Source organism: Oncorhynchus mykiss, chromosome 17, assembly GCF_013265735.2.
Source record: "Oncorhynchus mykiss isolate Arlee chromosome 17, USDA_OmykA_1.1, whole genome shotgun sequence".
NCBI classification, from domain to species: domain Eukaryota; kingdom Metazoa; phylum Chordata; class Actinopteri; order Salmoniformes; family Salmonidae; genus Oncorhynchus; species Oncorhynchus mykiss.
Genome location: NC_048581.1, coordinates 59,868,204 through 59,877,506, shown reverse-complemented (window position 1 = coordinate 59,877,506; position 9,303 = coordinate 59,868,204). Strand labels below are relative to the sequence as shown.

The 9,303-nt window shown below is 40.4% G+C and overlaps 1 protein-coding gene across 2 annotated transcripts in view; it reads right to left on the bottom strand.

Annotated features, from left to right (window-relative positions):
- The window catches only part of LOC110494251 (methyltransferase-like protein 7A), a 29,818-nt gene that overhangs the window by 9,536 nt on the left and 10,979 nt on the right, over window positions 1-9,303 (bottom strand). The gene's annotated exons all lie outside the window — the stretch shown is intronic.

Sequence of the window (9,303 nt, the reverse complement as noted above, 5' to 3'; positions counted from 1 at the left end):
TGGTTTGACATTTCAGATGGCAACAAAATCTAGTGTAGTTTATTTCTAGTGGAGAGACAGTCAATGCATGTATATGGGGAAATGTAGCCAACTGAACTCAACACCACAATGTACGACAAATAGTAAATTTACGATAGTAAATCGAGGAGTTGTGTTTAGTTGGCTATGGAACACTTTTTACATCATGCAGGTTTCTCAGATCAAATAGCCTAACCTATATGGTGCCCAAAAAACAAAAATGCACTGTCATGTTAACATATCCTAAAAACAGGACAGGTCAAAGTAAAATGGGCAATCACAACTTGTCCAGGAGTTTCACCCCATTGGCATGATCAGTGCTTTGAAGTTTGTATCCCTCAATTTGACAAGCTGATCATAGCGAAAAAGGAAATACTTCTGCATTTCCTGCTTAAATAGCCAAATTGATTAGCCACAGGAATCAGAAAAAATAAAGCCAATGCAATGCCCTGTTTTACAAATGGTTGGCCTACCACATGGATGAGCATTCAAAACATTTAAATTTTAGGCCATTTCTTCTTCCTAAAAAAACCATGGTAGCCTTTTGAGATGCATACCTGGGGACTGGGAGGGAGCGCACTCAGCGCAGCCTCGGAAGCGCACATACAGTGCTTTCGGGAAAGTATTCAGACCCCCTGACTTTTTTCACATTTTGTTTCAGCCTTATTCTAAAATGATTTAAACATTTTTTAAATCCTCAGCAATCTTCACATACTACCCCGTAATGATAAAGCGAAAACATGTTTTTAGAAGTTTTTGCAAATGTATTACAGTAGTATTCAGACCCTTTGCTATGAGACTTAAATGAGCTTAGGTGCATCCTCTTTCCATTGATCATCCTTCAGTTGTTTCTTTAACTTGATTGGAGTCCACCTGTCTATGTAAGGTCCCACAGTTGATGGTGCATGTCAGAGCAAAAACCAAGCCATGATGTCGAAGGAATTGTCCGTTGAGCTCCGAGACAGGATTGTGTCGAGGCACAGATCTGGGGAAGGGTACCAAAAAATTACTGCAGCATTTGAGGTCCCCAAGAACACAGTGGCCTCGATCATTCTTAAATTGAAAAAGTTTAAATTAAAACTTCCTAGAGCTGGCCGCCTGGCAAAACAGAGCAATCGGGGGAGAAGGGCCTTGGTCAGGGAGGTGACTAAGAACCTGATGGTCCCTCTAACAGAGCTCTAGAGTTCCTCTTAAGATAGGAGAACCATCCAGAAGGACAACCATCTCTGCAGCACTCCACCAATCAGGCCTTTATGGTAGAGTTGCCAGATGGAAGCCACTCCTCAGTAAAAGGCACATGACAGTCTGAGTCTTTAGCAGGCTATGAGAAACAAGATTGAACTCTGGCCTGAATGCCAAGCGTCATGTCTGGAGGAAACCTGGCACCATCCCTATGGTGAAGCATGGCGGTGGCAGCATCATGCTGTGGGGATGTTTTCACCGGCAGGGACTGTGAGACTAATCAGTTTTGAGGGAAAGATGAACGGAGCAAAGTAGAGAGAGATCAGTGCTCAGGACATCTGACTGGGGTAAAGGTTCACCTTCCAACAGGACAACGACCCTAAGCCAAGACAACGCAGGAGTTGCTTCTGGACAAGTCTCTGAATGTCCTTGAGTGGTCCAGCCAGAGCCCTGACTTGAACCTGATCAAACATCTCTGGAGAGACCTGAAAGTAGCTGTGCAGCAACACTCCCCATCCAATCTGACATAACTTGAGTGGATCTGCAGAGAAGAGTGGGAGAAACTCCCCAAATACATGTGTGCCAAGCTTGTAGTGCCATACCCAAGAAGACTCAAGGCTGTAATCGCTGCCAAAGGTGCTTCAAGAAAGTACTGAGTAAAGGGTCTGAATACTTATGTAAATGTAATATTACTTTTTAAAATAAATTTGCAAACATTTCTAAAATCTTGTTTTTGCTTGTCGTTATGGGGTATTGTGTGTACATTGATGAGGGTGAAAAAATTATTTAATCAATTTTAGAATAAGGCTGTAACGTAACAAATGTGGAAAAAGTGAATACTTAACAAAAGCACTGTACACCCTCCAAGAGATGAATACAGATGAATAAACCCTGGAACTAACCATCTAATTTACCAGTCGCTTGGACCTGGTCTGACACCTTTTATTCAAGTGTATGGTGTAGATCACCAAATGTTAGATGTACATAACATACAGTATAATTACATAACATCTAGCCTATTGGGATCAAAGGAATTTAGATAATTTTTAAAAATTTTGAATGAATTTGTCACATTTAAAAAAAAAAAAACTGTTTTAGTTTTGTCATTATGGGATATTGGGTGTAGATTGAGGGGGAAAAAATCTATTTTAATCAATTTTAGAATAAGGTTGTATGGTAACAAAATTTGGAAAAAGGGGTCTGAATACTTTCCGAATGCACTGTAGTTTGACTATATGAAACAGTGATTACTTTTTTCTGTTCTTCTTTAAAACCTCTTATGGATCCGCCCATTTTTTCAATTTTCGGCTAAAATTACGTACCTGTAGTTCAGGACCTCAAGCAAGGATATGCATATTCTTGATACCACTTGAAAGGAAACGCTTAAGTTTGTGGAAATGTTAAATTCATGTAAGAGAATGTAACACATTCGATCTCGTAAAAGATAATACCAAGAAAAAAACATTTTGTATCATCTTTGAAATGCAAGAGAAAGGCCATAATGTATAAGGCACTGCATCATACACCAGCTGAACCTGTTGGACCAGCACCAGAGACAGACACCAGACAGTTGTGGCATCATTTGTAAGTTCTCTTATTAGCTGCAGAGCATGTGTAAAACTCAAATGGAACTGTTTTGAACAAAGACAACACTGGAAGGCAAAGTCATTGTGGCCAGCCTCAATGGAGGTCTATTACATTTTAGCAATTTAGCAAACATTCTTATCCAGAGTGACTTACAGGCGCGATTAGGGATAAGTGCCTTGCTCAAGATCACGTCAACAGATTTTTCACCTCGTCGGCTCGTGTATTAGAACCAGCGACATTTCAGTTACAGGCCCAACGCTCTTAACTGCTAGGATACCTGCCTCCCCAAGCATCTCAATCCATAAGACACAGTCCATGGTTCGGGTGTTGATTCCACAGCTCATCGAAAGGTTTGGAGAAACATGTTCTATACTAGTTACATAATTATGGTCCTTATGACAGGAAATTTGACTGTGATTCTTTTGTAAACATTGTACCTTTTGATTAATGTTGTATTTTCTGTTTATCCCTCTTCTTTCAGCCCAACATCTGAGACAGACACAACTTACAACTTTATTACTGGAACAGTTCCCTTGCCTCAAGGATTGTGCTTCTAGTTCTGACAATGCAGTAATATCTAACAAGTAACCTAACAAATTCACAACTACCTTATACACACAAATGTAAAGGGATAAATAAGGGATGAATAAGAATATGTACAGGGGGTACCGGTACCGAGTCAATGTGCGGGGGTACAGGTTAGTCGAGGTCATTTAATCATGTAGGTAGGGGTAAAGTGACTATGCATAGATAATAAACAGCAAGTAGTAGAAGTGTAAAAATAAATGGGGGTGGGGTGTCAGTGTAAATAGTCCGGGTGGCTATTTGATTAATTGTTCAGCAGTCTTGTGGCTTGGGGGTAGAAGCTGTTAAGGAGCCTTTTGGTCCTAGATTGGTGCTCCGGTACCGCTTGCTGCGCGGTAGCAGAGAGAACAGTTGATGACTTGGCTGACTGGAGTATTTGACCATTTTTGGGGCTTTCCTCGGACACTGCCTAGTATATAGGTCCTGGATGGCAGGAAGCTTGGCCCCAGTCATGTACTGGGCCTTACACACTACCCTCTGTAGCGCCTTACGGTCAGATGCCGAGCAGTTGCCATACCAGAGCGTGATGCAACCGGTCAGGATGCTCTTGATGGTGCAGCTGTAAAACCTTTTGAGGATCTGAGGACCCATGCCAAATCTTTTCAGTCTTCTGAGGGAGAATAGGTTTTGTCGTACTCTCTTCACGACTGTCTTGTTGTGTATGGACCATGATAGTTCATTGGTGATGTGGACACCAAGGAACATGAATCTCTACAACCTGCTCCACTACAGCCCTGTCGATGAGAATGGGGGCGTGCTCGGTCCTCCTTTTCCTAGTCCACAATCATCTCCTTTGTCTTGATCATGTTGAGGGAATGGTTGCTGTCCTGGCACCACAAGGCCAGGTCTCTCCCTATAGGCTGTCTTGTCTTTGTCGGTGATACTACTACTGTTTTGTCATCTGCAAACTTAATGATGGTGTTGGAGTTGTGCCTGGCCGTGCAGTCATGAGTGAACAGGGAGTACAGGAGGGGACTGAGCACGCACCAGAGGGGCCCCCATGTTGAGGATCAGCGTGGCGGATGTGTTGTTGCAGAGGATGGTGTTTAGTCCCAGGGTCCTTAGCTTAGTGATGAGCTTTCAGGGCACTATGGTGTTGAACGCTGAGCTGTAGTCAATGAATAGCATTCTCACATTGGTGTTCCTTTTGTCCAGTTGGGAAAGGGCAGTGTGGAATGCAATAGAGATTGCATCATCTGAGGATCTGTTGGGGCGGTATGCAAATTGGAGTGGGTCTAGGGTTTCTGGGATAATGGTGTTTGTTGTGACCTGCCTTTCAAAGCACCTCATGGCTACAGACGTGAGTGCTATGGGTCGGTAGTCATTTTAGGCAGGTCACCTTAGTGTTCTTGGGCACAGGGACTATGGTGGTCTGCTTGAAACTAGAGGTCGACCGATTATGATTTTTCAACACCGATACCGATTATTGGAGGACAAAAAAAGCTGATACCGATTAAATCGGCCGATTTTTAAAATGCATTTGTAATAATGACAATTACAACAATACTAATGAACACATATTTTAACTTAATATAATTCATCAATAAAATCCATTTAGCCTCAAATATAATGAAACATCTTCAATTTGGTTTAAATAATGCAAAAACAAAGTGTTGGAGAAGAAAGTAAAAGTGCAATATGTGCAGTGTAAGAAAGCTAACGTTTAAGTTCCTTTTTCAGAACATGAGAACATATGAAAACTGGTGGTTCCTTTTAACATGAGTCTTCAATATTCCTAGGTAAGAAGTTTTAGGTTGTAGATATAGAAATTATAGGACTATTTCTCTCTATACCATTTGTATTTCATATTCCTTTGACTATTGGATGTTCTTATAGGCACTTTAGTATTGCCAGTATAACAGTATAGCTTCCGTACCTCTCCTCGCTCCTACCTGGGCTCAAACCAGGTACACAATGACAACAGCCACCCTCAAAGCCCAACAGCCACCCTCGAAGCCCATACCCATGCAGAGCAAGGGGAACAACTACTCCAAGTCTCAGAGCGAGTGACGTTTGAAACGCTATTAGCGTGCACCCCACTAACTAGCTAGCCATTTCACATCACATTGTTACACCAGCCTAATCTCGGGAGTTGATAGGCTTGAAGTCATGAACAGCAGAGCTGCTGGCAAAACGCACAAAAGTGCTGTTTGAATGAATGCCTGCTGCTACCTACCATCGCTCAGTCAGACTGCTCTATCAAATCATAGACTTAATTATAACATAATAACACACAGAAATACAAGCCTTAGGTCATTAATAGTGTCGAATCCGGAAACTATCATCTCGAAAACAAGACGTTTATTCTTTCAGGGAAATACGGAACCGTTCCGTATTTTATCTAACGGGTGGCATCCATCAGTCTAAATATTCCTGTTATATTGCACAACCTTCAATGTTAAGTCATAATTACGTAAAATTCTGGCAAATTAGTTAGCAATGAGCCAGGCGGCCCAAACTGTTGCATATACCGACTCTGCATGCAATGAACGCAAGAGAAGTGACAAAATTTCACCTTGTCAATATTGCCTGCTAACCTGGATTTCTTTTAGCTAAATATGCAGGTTTAAAAATATATACTTCTGTGTATTGATTTTAAGAAAGGCATTGTTGTTTATGGTTAGGTACGCGTTGGTGCAACGACAGTCCTTTTTCACGAATGCGCACTGCATCGATTATATGCAACGCAGGACACGCTAGATAAACTAGTAATATCATCAACCATGTGTAGTTATAACTAGTGATTATGATTGATTAAGTTTAATGCTAGCTAGCAACTTACCTTGGCTTCTTACTGCATTCGCGTAACAGGCGGGCTCCTCGTGAGGCAGGTGGTTAGAGCGTTGGACTAGTTAAACCGTAAGGTTGCAAGATTGAATCCCTGAGCTGACAAGGTAAAAATCTGTCGTTCTGCCCCTGAACAAGGCAGTTAACCCACCTAGGCCGTCATTGAAAGTAAGAATGTGTTAACTGACTTGCCTAGTTAAATAAAGATTAAATAAAGGTGTAAAAATAAAAAATAAAATCGGCGTCCAAAATTACCGATTTCCGATTGTTATGATAACTTGAAATCGGCCCTAATTAATCGGCCATTCTGATTAATTGGTTGACCTCTACTTGAAACATGTTGGTATTACAGACTCAGACAAAGAGAGGTTGAAAATGTCAGTGAAGACACTTACCAGTTGGTCAGCGCATGCTCGGAGTACACGTCCTGGTAATCCGTCTTGCCCTGCGGCCTTGTGAATGTTGACCTGTTTAAAGGTCTTACATCGGCTGCGGATAGCGTGATCACTGTCGTCCGGAACAGCTGATGCTCTCATTCATGTTTCAGTGTTACTTGCCTCGAAGGGAGCATATAAGTAATTTAGCTCGTCTGGTAGGCTCGTGTCACTGGGCAACTCTTAGCTATGCTTCCCTTTGTAGTCTGTAATAGTTTGCAAGCCCTGCCACATCCGACAAGAGTCGGAGCCGGTGTAGTACGATTCGATCTTGTATTGACGCTTTGCCTGTTTGATGGTTTGTCGGAGGGCATAGCGGGATTTCTTATAAGCTTCCGGGTTAAAGTCCCGCTCCTTGAAAGCGGCAGCTCTACTCTTTAGCTCAGTGCGGATGTTGGCTGTAATCCATGGCTTCTGGTTGGGGTATGTACACAGTCACTGTGGTGACGACGTCATCAAAGCACTTATTGATGAAGCCAGTGACTGATGTGGTGTACAATGGCATTGGAAGAATCATGGAACATATTCCGGTCTGTGCTAGCAAAACAGTCCTGTAGCTTAGCATTTGCTTCATCTGACCACTTAAAGGGGCAGTGAACATTTTTGTCTCATCTGTGATATTTTGGTAAAAGGCTCAAGTTATAGAAAATGTTGTTATTCAATATACCATATTAGTTACTTCTTACTAGTAATACATTTGTTTTAGAAACATTACAAAGCATGCTCATCAGTTTTTTGTATCTTTATATATATATATATCTACCTGCTACAGTAGCTGGTGGGCCAAAAAGTGAATGCTATGCCATGATGTGCAGTTTGATCATGAAAGTGACCCACGGGACATCAATGTGTCTGAGCTGAATCTTTATTCCACATGTTGTTGTTGTGTTCCAGCCAAAATTTAAAAAGTGTTAAATATTTATTTCACACATCTACACACAATACCCCATAATGACAAAGTTACATTTATTCTTCAGAAATTGCTGCTAATTTATTGAAATTCTGAAATATCTCATTTATAGATTCTAACATGTTAGAATTACCTTTGGCAGCGATTACTCCTGTGAATCTTTCTGGGTAAGTCTCTAAGAGCTTTACACACCTGGATTGTACAATATCTGCACATTATTCTTTTCAAAATTCTTCAAGCTCTGTCAAGTTGATTGTTGATCATTGCTAGACAGCCATTTTCAAGTCTTGCCCTAGATTTTCAAGCCGATTTAAGTCAAAACTGTAACTACGCCACCCAGGAACATTCAATGTCGTCTTGTTAAGCAATTCCAGTGTGTATATGGCCTTGTGTTTTAGGTTATTGTCCTGTTGAAAGGGGAAGGTCTCCCAGTGTCTGTTGGAAAGCAGACTGAACCTGGGTTTTTTCTACAGGGCTTGACATTAACTTTTTTAGCCACTTGTCAAGTTGGACCCCTAGTAAAAAAAAATCCTATAGTATTCCAATAAAAAATATATATTACAATCCAATAGAAAATTCTATCAGATTTTGGAACCTATCCTATAGAATTTTATCCTATAGGATAGAATAAATCGTATAGCACTTATCCTATAGGACTGGTTCCAAAATCTGATAGGGTTTTCTATTGGATTCTTGTATTGGAATCCAATAGGATTCCTAGGACTGGTTCTGGTGGTGTGTTGAAGAGGTTGAGAACCTCAGAGAATTATCACTTGTGTGGTGAGTAGGCAAAAAGATGGAGATTGCGCTCTGGAGAGACACGGGAGAAAGACTGTTCCTCAGTTTACTGTTCTTTAATCTTGATTGCAGTTTAACATAAAATGTACAGTTTCTGTGCCATATAAATCTGTGAAATTGTCCAATAAAGCTACATATTAGATTATTTTAGATTTGCATTCATTTCCTGTACGTGGACAGTATGTATTACTACATTACAGAACCTCACGTTTTGACCACATCAAACTGAGTGTAATTACACATCCTGTTTACCTCATATTAGTGATGTTAGTATAAACATTTATAGTAATCACAATGACACAAAATTGATTAAAACAAATCAATATAATTGGCTTTATACTGTTGATTTTGACATAAGTCTTTAAGTCTTAGGACTTAAAATTCTACAATAATTTTAAAACTCAAATGGCAATGAAAATTCAGGGTGCTCTCTGTAAAAAAAGTTGCGGTCACACACCAATACATGGATTTGAGAGAAAGTATCACTCAAATAACAGCCAGCTCTTGTCACTGTTGATATCCTATGGCGGGTTGTGATTCAATTAAAAAGCACCTGATTTGTTTCCTTCCCCGTTTCGGCAGCCTCTCAAAACTTCCATCCGACATTCTACAATGTATGTAGATTGTCTGTCTTTAGCAAATTCTCTTCTAACCAGTGATATACAGTGCCTTCATAGAGTATTCACACCCCTTGACTTTTTCCACATTTTGTTGCGTTACAGCCTGAATTTAAAATGGATGAAATTGAGATTTTGTGTCACTGGCCTACACACAATACCCCATAACGTCAAAGTGCATTAATGTTTTTTTTTCTTTTTTTCCCCCGTTCAAATCAATAACAAATTCAAATCTGAAATGCCTCGAGTCAATAAATATTCAACGCCTTTTGTTATGGCAAGCCTAAATCATTTCAGAAGTAAAAATGTGCTTAAAAAGTCACAAGTTGCATGGACTCACTTTGTATGCAATAATAGAGTTTAACATGACTACCTCATCTCTGTA